We start from the raw sequence: 12,859 nt of genomic DNA, 5'->3' as shown, positions 1-12,859 counted from the left end.
TAAAGGTAACGGCGATTTTTAACTTCAGAAAAAAGGTCTGGAAAAATTACCTCATGCAGCTAATGCGAACAGACCAGGGGCCTCATTTATAAAACTGTGCGTAGGAACCTTACTAAAAGTGTACGTAAAAAAAATGCCAAAAATGGCGTACGCAAAAAAATATTCAGACTTATAAAACCGTGCGTACGCCAGAACCTGCGCAGAATTCACTTTATAAATCCCAGTCAGCGGAAGATTGTGCGTACATGCGTCTCCATCCGAAATAGCCATATATGGAGCTTACAACGCCTAGTTTTACTATGCAGATCCTCATCTACATATCATTTGCATATGATTATTCATCCACGTGATAACTTAAACGTTATCACATGGATAAATAATCATATGCAAATGATATAAACGGTACAAGAAACATTACAAATCAAGTAGTTGTCTATCCTTGCCTTGTTTTTGAATAGCCTACATAAATCAAATAGTGTAAAATACATTTCAGAGAAAGTTTTTCTCAATCTTTTCCACTTGCCGAATTGTATTTTTAATTGATTTCTATTTTTAATGGAAACAGATAGGCCTTGGGCATTATTTGCACGAAACTATTTTCTCAGACAATCTGGTATTATCATGATAAGCAATTATCTCTGTGGTTAAAACATTAAAGCACGCCACAGGAAAAGTGTTCAAAAACAATCGCATCCACAACAAATATTTCTAATGATTGAATTTAAAAAAATGTTGTAACTTCAGTAATGATTTCATGTTTAAGTGTTGAACTCCATTAATTTGAAAGGCATATTTAATATAAATGTTTATATCAGAAGTATTTTATTTATTTAAACTGTTATTTGCGTCAGTTTCACTAAACGGCTCAACACGCTCGCTGCCGCGGACATTTAAGAAGGAATGGATATTTGCTTCAAGTGACAGGCTTGGTGATTGAAATTGTATTTGTATAATCTTTCTGTATATGTTTAATTTTCTTTAAATTTTCTGTATAAAAGTGACCAAAAATACATTAAACTCCAGCTCACCATCGGTGTCGCCAAAGTGCTCCATCTCCAAAACGTTCGTACGCATGGGTCAGAGTTTGCGTGCAGGTGCGCACATTTTCCCGTCAAGCTTTTATAAATGAGGCCCCAGGTGTAAAAATGTAGGTAAATATTCTGTCATTTCCTGTTTAAAAGTGGTTTTCTGCGGTATTTTAAAAATGGAGGCGCTTGAAAAAGCATCCAGTTGCGTTCTAGACTCTGGGACAAGTGTTTTCCGAATACCACTCAGATCAAAAAGAAGTTCAAAAGCACTTTGTAAAAGATTTATTACGATTAATACCGTTCCAAATTATTTTACACCCTACCAGGACATACACTGCTCAAAAAAATTAAAGGAACACTTTGAAAACACATCAGATCTCAATGGGGAAAAATATCATGCTGGATATCTATACTAATATGGACTGGGTAATGTGTTACGAACGAAAGGATGCCACATCGTTTGATGGAAATGAAAATGATCAACCTACAGAGGATTGAATTCAAAGACACCCTGGAAATCTAAGTGAAAAAATGATGCAGCAGGCTTGTCAATTTTGCTGAAATTTCATTGCAGCAACTCAAAATGGTACTCAGTAGTTTGTATGGCCCCCACGTGCTTATATGCATGCCTGACAACGTCGGGACATGCTCCTACTGAGACGACGGATGGTGTCCTGGGGTATTTCCTCCCAGATCTGGACCAGCGCATCACTGAGCTCCTGGACAGTCTGAGGTGCAACCAGGTGATGTCAGATGGACCGAAACACAATGTCCCAGAGGTGTTCTATTGGATGTAGGTCAGGTGAGCGTGGTGGCCCTTCAATGGTATCATTCCTTCATCCTCCAGGAACTGCCTGGATGCTCTCGCCACATGAGGCCGGGCATTGTTGTGCACCAGGAGGAACCCAGGACCCACTGCACCAGCATAGGGTCTGACAATGGATCCAAGGATTTCATCCCGATACCTAATGGCAGTCAGGGTGCCATTGTCTAGCCTGCAGAGGTCTGTGCGTCCCTCCATGGATATGCCTCCCCAGACCCTCACTGACCCACCACCAAACCGGTCATGCTGAACGATGTTACAGGCAGCATAACATTCTCCACGGCTTCTCCAGACCCTTTCCTGTCTGTCACGTGCTCAGGGTGAACCTGCTCTCATGTGTGAAAACCACAGGGCACCAGTGGCGGACCTGCCAATTCTGGTGTTCAATGGGAAATGCCAATCGAGCTCCCTGGTGCTGGGCAGTGAGCACAGGGCCCACTAGAAGACGTCGGGCCCTTAGGCCACCCTCATGAAGTCTGTTTCTGATTGTTTGGTCAGAGACATTAACACCAGTGGCCTGCTGGAGGTCATTTTGTAGGGTTCTGGCAGTGCTCATCATGTTCCTCCTCGCACAAAGGAGCAGATACCGGTCCTGCTGATGGGTTAAGGACCTTCTACGGCCCTGTCCAGCTCTCCTAGAGTAGCTGTCGGTCTTCCTGGAATCTCCTCCATGCTCTTGAGACTGTGCTGGGAGACACAGCAAACCTTCTGGCAATGGCACGTATTGATGAGCCATCCTGAAGGAGCTGGACTGCCTGCGCAACCTCTGTAGGGTCCAGGTATCGCCTCATGCTACCAGTAGTGACACTGACCCTAGCCAAATGCAGAACTGGTGAAAAACAGTCTGAAAAGATGAGTAGGGAAAAAATGTCAGTGGCCTCCACCTGTAAAACCAATCCTGTTTTGGGGGTTGTCTCACTGTTGCCCATCTAGTGCACCTGCTGTTAATTTCATTAACACTAAAGCTGCTGAAACTGATTACCAACCCCCTCTGTTACTTAACTGACCAGGGGTGCGTTTCCCGAAAGCATCGTTGGCCAACTATGGTCGCAAGTTCCGTCGTTACCAATAGAGTTCAATGGACATTGCGATGAACTTGCGACCATAGTTGGCCAAAGATGCTTTCGGGAAACGCACCCCAGATCAATATCCCAGGAGTTTAACTGACTTGATGCTATTCTCTGATTAAAAAGTGTTCCCTTAATTTTTTTGAGCAGTGTATAAATAATCCCGCGGTAACTAAGGAGCCTGTCCCTTAGTCGTTCTTTTAAGAGTTAGGTGAATCAGTCTCTACAAATTCGTATTTTATTATAAAGATAAGGATTATAAATATAATAAATGTCCCCTTCGTAGTTTAAGTCTACCTTTTTAGGTACTCTTCAACCGTGTTCGCTATACAACAATAACCCTGTTGTAAGCTAGGCTAGTAATCAATCAAACAGTGCATACATCTTCTTTATCAGAAATGAATGCTCACCCTCTTGTAGTTTTCTCCCGGTTGGGATCCTTCTGGTCCAGGGAAGAAAAGTGAAAGTGAAAACGTACTCAAGAATTCCAAGTTCCAGTCAGATGATTGTAATAAATGTTTAACAATATTTATTAAAAGAACAAAAATGAAAAGAATACTTGTTACAGAATATAATAGAGTACTGAACTAACAGAGTAATGTTAGCTAGGCAATAATAGCTTCTTGTACCCGGATTGCAGGGGTTCCGGGCTGGAGATTACAAGGAAGAGCCATCCGTCTGTCCAGATTTCTTCCTTTTATACACTGTAAAATGTAATATGTTGACTTTACTTAGAAAAAGTGAGGAAACCGATTGCCTTAAAATGTCCAAGTAAAGTAATGTATTAATGTTTAGTTGGCACAACATAACATTTTGTATAGAAAACTTGTTCATGTCACGGGTCGTAATAAGATCCAAATGCAGAGGGGATGCAGCAAAAAGTCTCTTTAATGAAACACAAAAGCAGGCTGACAAACAGCACAAAAGGGAACATAAAACTCTCTCCAGAGAGATGGCTCACTTCGGGCACATGAAAATAAAGGAGAACCGAAAAACAATCCCTCAAAAGAGCAGGGTATCCTTGTCAACAGAGCAGTGTCCACTTATAGGCTCACCACAGCAAAAGGCTCGCAGACTGGAGGTGCATAGAACGCGGTCTGTAGCACAGGACAAGACTGGGTCAGTGAGCAGTCAACATGAGAACATTTCACACATAATAAACCGACAAGGACCAGAGAGAACAAACACTAGAAATAGACAGGGTAATCAGAAATAATTAGAGACAGGTGTTACCGCAAAGTAGCGGGGACGCTGATTGAGAAAGGCTGCAGGAGATGAACGAATAACGAGAGAACGTGTGTGTGTGTGTGTGTGTGTAGATGAATGAATGTAACAGATGGGTGTAAATGTATGGATAGGAAAAGACAGAGAGCCCGGATCCTGACAGTTCAAGGAGAAGTTCACTTTTAAAATGAAAATTCTGTCATCATATACTCACCCTCATGTTGTTTCAAACCTGTATAAATTTCTTTCTTCTGCTGAACAGAAAAGAAGATATTTAGAAGATTATCAGTAACCAGTTTTTGGGTCCCATTGACTTCCATAGTATATTTTTTCCTACTATGGAAGTCAATGAGACTAGAAACTGTCTGGTTACTGATAATCTTCTAAATATCTTCCTTTGTGTTCAGCTGAAGAAAGAAATTCATACAGGTTTGAAACAACATGAGGGTGAGTATGTGATGACAGAATTTTCATTTTAAAAGTGAACTCCTTTAATCAAGTATACTCAAGCACTCTTGAATCAAAATCATTAGTTGTGTTAACTTCTCATTAGAGTTCACATTACTAGGAAAATATCAGGAAACCAATTGCTCTAAAAAAAGCAAGTAAAGTGAAATAGGAATAGTATGTGGTACTGACAAATGCTTAGTTCACTTACACTAGAGTTCTAGTAACTAAAAAATAACTGTAGAGAGTACTTGATAATTTACTTTAAATGAAATGTATTTGTCACCATTGTGTTTTGCATGCTGAATGATGAAGTCTGTGTGAGTCAAGCATGATCAATTACAAGATTTTCACAAATATAGAGGGATAATATAAACCCAATTAACTGTTTCAGAAGGTGAGGCATAAATAGTAGCAGGGTCATTCTATGAAAATGTCCATTTTTCTGTCCCTAGCCTTTACAGAAATATTACACTTAAAAACACTTTAGGGTTACAATTTCTTTACATTTTAAAATAAAACAATATGTTATTTGAACAATTACACCCTCTTGAGCCATCAATGTGGCAATATTTGATTTTTATTAATTATATAGAATTTCAAGCACCACAGAAGTGCTCGTCCCCACAGTCATGTACAGAGGGAAAATGCTTTATTTTGAGGTCAATAACAGATTTTTACACCATTTAAAATACAATAATGTATACATAACTATCAAATATATTATGTTAATGATATATATAAAAAAATGCAGAATAAATATTATAAAATTTATAATGAAAGTAGTGGTCCCCTGGAGTTGTGTCACTGGTGTTACCGTTAAACAAAAATCTCTTATTTTGAAATAAAAATCACACTTATGACATCACTTGACTTCCTTCTTCCAATTTCCTGAATATCTATGAAGAAAAGCCCATGGTAGATCCACTGTCTCTTCTCAGTTAGCAGAAATCTTCTCATTTATCTCGTGATTTCATATGAAACTTTTAGTTGAAGTCACTGGTATGACCTACTTTACTGTTAGGTAATTGTAAAAAAAAAAACTAGAATACAAATGGATTAAACTACTTAATTTAGTTAGTATACCATGATTGACAACATGTGGTTTGTTACCTTGCAGCAGCCATTTTGTAAAATTATTTTTTCATGAAAATTGTCACTGGTGTTACTGTCACTGGTGTCACCTTTCTTATGGGTAACACCAGTGACTTCCATTTATAGATAAACTTGATTGTGTCACTGGTGTTACTGTCTTTTTTTCTCTCACATTAAATGCAATGTCACATGTGACATAGTAATAATGTTACCATCCATTTTATTCTGCTACACTCAAAAGTTAAGATTTAAAGGATTGCATCATTACTTGATTTTAACTTGATTTTAACTGGTTTTCAAATATTTTCATTGTTATAGCAAATAGATGGTAGTGCAAATGAACTAACCTCATTCAAGCACACTTTTAACAAACCTGATTAAAATAAATAAAACTTAATCTCCTTATTTGTTGTGTTATTATTATTTTTCGCTAACTCTGTCTACATCTGCTGAAAAAAAATTGAAATAATATTTCATAAAAACCTTTCATATTGCCAAAGAAGTAAGGTAACACCAGTGACAAAAAAATGGTACAAGCGGTCTTTAAATAAATGTACAAAAAATATAAAAAAATCATTAAGCTTTAATTTATGTGTATTCATAAAGTCAAAGGGTAATCTAATAATGTGGTGTAAGTTTAAATGTTAGAAAAAGAAATCAATTTTAAGACATCTTGCCATACCAAAAGTGGACGTTTCTGTAGAATGACCCAGCAATAAAATTATAAAAGATCACAAATTGACACAAGTTACATTATACACTATTCATATTCAAACAAAATTTAAAGTAAACATATAATGGTCTAGAGCCCAACTAAATCAAACACCCATCACCTTATCGGTGTCTTACAATTTGTGATTTTCTTCTTCAGTGATTCTGCTTGTTAACATCAGGTGTCTTCAATAATGCTCAATCATCACTAAATTAATCACTTAATTATCTCATTATATTTAACACTGCTTCAGTGTTCATTTAACACTGCTCAGAGTTGATATAATTCACATATGTTTATATATGTTAATTTAACACTGGGGATTTTGCTGTGTACTTCTCTTTCTTTGACACTAAACAACTGATTTATTGTTGCATCACTGCATCAACAGAAAGAGAATCATAATAAAGAAAATATAGTTCCAAGTGCCCAACCAAAGGGATCACTAATCGCCATAAATATAAATATTTTAGGAAAATCAAAATCAATTTATGAAGTCAACTTATGTTATGTTCTCACAAATTTTTCAGTTGTATTGACAATTCAACATTCAAGATTACTTTGGGAAATGAGTGAATGCAAACAAAGACAAATAACTGCAGAAGTGGAGGAAATGAGTGAAAGGTCCATTAAGAATTTCCCTGCCTCAAAAACCACACTCAAACCAATCAATTAATCTTAACTTGGGTTTTGAGTAAATAAAACATAGTATGTGAATAGTACAGATTACTAGATTTTTACAATTAAGTTAAGACATTAAGTAAAGTTAACTAAAAAAGTTTTAGTAAGAAACCATGTTGGATTTTACAGTGTATCCCGAATTGAGGTGTCTACATCATATTTACTGTAAGCACAAATAAACTAAACATCACATGCGCAACAGCTGATCCCAGCTAGTCTGGTCTATTTTCTATACCCGCATGACTGTCCCTCTGAAAATACAATAGCTCCTTTGTATGTGTGGACACAGACCCTTGTCACTGCTCTCTCATGTGACTTGAGAGAAACAGGGATGGACAGAGTACTCTTTATTCAAAACAATGTTTAGATTGTCATGTGTCTTAGCAAACCAGAAAGTTCCTCGGCAGCTTATACAGGTTTTTTATTGTGACCCTTTCTGCGTTGACGTCGAGTTTGAGGTGAGGTTGAAGCGAATGAAATGACACTCTCAGGTGGAGCATCGTCACCTTTCTCCACAACTTGTTAGAGGAACAAAACATTTTTTAGCGTTAAGTAAGTGCCTATTAACAACACAATCCAATCTGGTTAATTAATACAAATATAGATTAAATGCATTTGCGCTAGGGCTGGGCGATATATCGAATATACTCGATATATCGCGGCTTGTAGTCCGTGCGATGTAGAAAATGACTATATCGTGAAACTCGCGGACATTTTTTTCCTTTGTTTTTTCCCCCTCTTGTTCTGTCCAGCATCGAAGTGCAAGCATAATGATCACCTTGATAACCTAAGTTAAGAAGCTTATTTTATTTTTGATGCTTGTTTGTAGATTAACTTTTACATACTCGCGGTCTTTCCCTCTCACAGAGAGAGACAAAACAAACGCATACACTGTAAAAATGAATACGCTATATTTACTCAATAAAATTGTGGCAACAGATTACAAGCAATAGTATTAATTAAATTGAACAAATTAGAATTGAGCAATAATTAATCAAATTAATTCCTTAAAAGTTAACCATTTAAAATGAGTAAAATTTACTTTTTTTTTTAAACAAAAATATCGAAATAACAGGCAGAGGTCAAAGATGAATTAAGAACTCTTTATTTTTTATTGCCAACATTGAAGACACCTGATGTTAACAAGCAGAATCACTGAAGGAGAAAACCGTAATTGTAAGTCACCGTTGTGGTGATCAGTGTTTGTTTTAGTTGGGCTCTTGACCTTAAATCATTATCTTTAGATTTTGTTTGGCTGCTGTACATGAGTTATAACAGCCAAATGAACAACGAGAAAAGGTGATCTGATGGTGTTGGTTATGTTTTAAAATAATCATTATTTCACAATCATTTGACCTGATTCTCTGAACTCATATAGTTAAAAATATTATACTGTACATGGACAGAGCTGCTATAATTAATTATCTAATATATCTAATATATATTTTTAAAAAATTGAGTTCGTTTTTTAAATACACAGACATCAAGAATCAGCCTGTGAATCTCAACAATGGTGACATTTATGAAGCATGTTGCAGTGCATTCTGGGTTCCACCAATCAAAACTCATTAATGGCTCCCATCATGCATTGCTGCATGAATATATAATGAGCTTATGATCAGAGGTGATCTGTTTGTCACCATTGCTGAGATTCATACGCTAAATCTTGATGCCTGTGTGTACCTACATAAAAAAAGGTTTTTTTTATTTTATTTTTTTTATCATTTGGATTTCATTGAAAAGGCTAAACATATTATGCTGTACAAGGACAGTGCTGCTATAATTAATGAAATAAACACAACTCAGACATTGGGCTCTGTATGAGTTCAGCGATTCAGGTGAAATAATGATTGTTAAAACACAATCAACACCATGAGATCACTTTTTCACTTTGTTCATCTGGCTGTTATAACTCAGGTACAGCAGCCAAACAAAATCTAAAGTTAATGATTTAAGGTCAAGAGCCCAACTAAAACAAACACTGATCACCATAACGGTGACTTACAATTACGGTTTTCTCCTTCAGTGATTCTGCTTGTTAACATCAGGTGTCTTCAATGTTGCCAAAAAAAAATAAAGAGTTCTTAATTCATCTTTGACCTCTGTCTGTTATTTCGATATTTTAATTTTTTTAAATGTAAATTTTACTCATTTTAAATGGTTACCTTTTAAGGAATTAATTTGATTAATTATTACTCAATTCTAATTTGTTCAATTTAATTAATAATATTGCTTGTAATCTGTTGCCACAATTTTATTGAGTAAATATAGCGTATTCCTTTTTACAGTGTATACAAACGTCAGTCTGTCGCCAGGCAACGTCATACGCCCTCGACCAGCAGAAAGATAGCGGCAGCAGGTGCTAACGGTTACACATGGAGGACGACGAATTAATAAAAAAAAGAAACAGCACAGGATCCATCATCTGGCGGTGGTTTGGTTTCAAGAAGGAAGATGTTGAACAAACAACGGTGATATGCAAAATCTGTCGCAAAACCATCGCTTCAAAATGTAGCAGTACATCAAATTTATATCACCATTTGAGAACCCACCCGCTAGAAAATGAAGAGTGCTTGAAACTCCGCGCGACAACATCTCAGAGCGGTGCAATATCAAAGAAAATGCCTAAGCAACCAGCACTCACGCAACTGAGTCTGGCCTCTTCTATTTCCAGATCAACGCCGTACGACAAAAACAGTCAAAAACAGAAGGAGATAACGTGTGCAGTAACCCACCACATCGCGAAAGACATGGCCCCGGTTAATGTTGTTGAAAAGCCCGGGTTCCGAAAGCTCATCAGCACACTTGACCCAAGATATAATCTGCCGGGTCACAAATATTTTGCAGAGAAAGCGCTGCCTGAGTTGTACATTAAAGTGAGGGAAGAGCTGGCCAGTCAGCTTGTAAATGTGACCCACTTCTCAACAACTGCCGACATATGGAGCAGCCGAACATGTGAGCCATACCTCAGTTTGACGGTCCACTATATAGACAATTGGGAGTTGAAAAGCAAGTGCCTTCAGACAAGCTTTCTTCCTGAGGATCATACTGGCGGGATCATCGCACAAGGCCTGCAAGATGCTCTCATGTCATGGAATTTAAATGAAGCTCGTCAGGTGTGCATCACCACCGATAACGGCGCTAACATCGTCAAAGCTGTGAGCCTGAACCACTGGACACGTCTACAGTGTTTTGGCCATCGCCTGCATCTTGCAATTGGTGAGTGTTTTTTACCACTGTGATAAAATAGTAATTATCTTTATTGATATATGAGTCCGCGATAATTAGCGCGTATGTCTCAGCTTGTCAGTTAACTACGGCACTGTGTGTAGTAAATGCCGCTCCATCTGAAAGCAGGTGATGGCGATTTACTACTAATCAAGGAACCGGCTATACTGACGAGATGCGCATAACAACCGCATGCGATATATAGCCCAGCCCTATGAGCAATGTTATAATAGCCTACTGCATGGTCATAACACAGAATTTAATGTTAACATATGTTTCCCATGCCAATAAAGCTGTATTGAATTTTAGAGAGAGAGAGAGAGAGAGAGAGAGAGAGAGAGAGAGAGAGAATGCGAGTGATTTTTCAAAAAAGTACATACTGTACTATATTAGCTTAGGCACCTTAGAGTTACATGTTCTTTCTTTTTCTGCATTAGTGTGTCAGTAGACTGCTCTTTATTGTGCATTTTTTTATGTTTTGAAACTTATATTTTTTGATAGCATCTTCACTTTTACACAGTACGATATAAATAAATAATTACCAAGAATTAGTTTAGTGTTAGGCTGAGTGGATTTCTTCACAATTACTATACCCTTTTAAATTATTATAACATTTTAAATGTTTGTTTTCATTCTCAGAGAGAAGCATGAAGGACCCCCGTATTGACCGTGCTGTTGCTGTGTGCAAGAAGGTAGTGAGCAGCTTCTCTTTCAGTTGGAAGAGGAGGAGAGACCTGGCCACAGCGCAGCAAGAGCTAAATCTCCCGGCACACCAGCTCATCAGTGAGTCTCCTACCAGGTGGGGATCCCGAGAGAGGATGATTGAGCGGGTACTGGAGCAGGAGCAAGCTATTTCTCAAGTCTTGGCTGCAGACAAGAAAACCCGGCATCTCGTTCTCACCTGGCAAGACCTGGAAGTTCTAGAGTCCGTGCACAAGGCTCTTAAACCTCTCCTGGAATTCACCGACGCTCTATCCGGTGAGAGCTATGTCACAGTGTCCAATGTTAAGCCTGTTCTCCATCTCTTCCAGTCCAGCCTCTTGGCACGTCAGGAGAATGACACCCCACTGACCCAGTCTATCAAAGCCTCCATCCTGGATTACCTGAGGGAGAAGTATTCTGATCCTTCCACTAACGACCTGCTGGACATGGCAGGCTTAGTGGATCCCAGGTTCAAGATAACATACTGCACAGAAAAAAAGGTGGAGGCCATCAAGAGCAGAGCCATAACCGAGATGGAGGCAATGCTCTATGAGACTAACCAGAGCACAGCTGAGATGGCTGCTTCACTGCCTCAAGATGCAACAACGGTATCACAGCCAGAAGAGCCACTAAGGAGGAAATCCCTGGGCAGCTTCTTTAAAACTGCAGCAACATCTTCCACCACACTGTCGCAGAGAGAGCTTATTGAAAAAGAGTTGTCTGCCTACTTGCAGTCTGTTAATGTTGACAGTGAAGCAAATCCATTGCAGTGGTGGAACGACCATGAGGAAATGTTCCCAAACCTGAAAAATGTGGCAAAAAAAATATCTGTGTGTGCCCGCCACCAGTTCCCCATCGGAAAGGGTATTTAGTACCAGTGGTAATATAGTTACATGCCATCGAGCATCTCTCAAACCAGACGCCGTTGATAGGCTTGTGTTTTTGGAACAAAACCTCTAAACAACCTGGTATTCACTGGTTGTTGTTACAAAGGGACAACATAGTATGCACGAAATACAACTACATATTTTTTTCCTTTTTATTTGTGCCATATATTTCATGCAGAAGAAACCAAAACTAAAGCTGCAAACTTTTCCCTAACGGACCAGATTCACCTTTTGTGAATTGTTTTATGTTTAGGTATTGCGTTTGAAACCAAAGGATTGTTTATTAAAAAACTAAAAGGAAGGTCATTTTTATAAATACACTTTCTTTTTCAACATTTGATTTCCTATTATGCAGCTATTTTTTATTTTACTGATTTTGAAATTACCTGTGACATCCTGCACAAAAGCGCATTATATATATTTGTTTAAATATCCTACTGGCATTATGCACAACAGGTGCACTTAAATTTAGTGTTGTTTTGAAATGTCATCTTAATGACAACATGCACAAAAGGGTACTTTTTTATTTGTTTTAAATTATTGTAGTGGCATTATGTACAAGAAGTGCACTTTAATTTTGTGTTTTGAAATGCCATGTGAGTTACAGCATGCACAAGCGTGCCCTAATGTCTTGTTTTGAAATGTTGTCTCTGACAATTTTGCACAAAAACATGCACTTTCTGTTGACAATTTTATGTTTGTGCCACTCAATGTTTAATAAATACAATTGTGTTAACTTTGACTTAGTTGTGATATCCCCTCTTTTGCATGAAAGTTAAAAATTAGCATATATTAATGCAGTATGAACAAGAATATTTTAATGTAGACATATAGAATCATCATACTGGTGTGATTGTATGCATCAAAGTTTTAATTCAAGGCTAAGGCAAAATATCGAGATATATATCGCGTATCGTGACATGGCCTAAAAATATCGCGGTATTTATAAAAGGCCATATCGCCCA

At 37.8% G+C, this 12,859-nt stretch overlaps 1 protein-coding gene across 1 annotated transcript in view; it reads left to right on the top strand.

Moving 5' to 3' along the window:
* LOC311292401 (uncharacterized protein) overlaps positions 1 to 12,859 on the top strand; it is a 379,414-nt gene that overhangs the window by 200,525 nt on the left and 166,030 nt on the right. The gene's annotated exons all lie outside the window — the stretch shown is intronic.

This window comes from Rutilus rutilus (assembly GCF_951802725.1).
Source record: "Rutilus rutilus genome assembly, chromosome: 1".
In the NCBI taxonomy this organism is placed as follows: Eukaryota; Metazoa; Chordata; class Actinopteri; order Cypriniformes; family Leuciscidae; genus Rutilus; species Rutilus rutilus.
The sequence above is the reverse complement of the archived record's forward strand: the minus strand, read 5'-3'. Positions and strand labels throughout refer to the sequence as shown.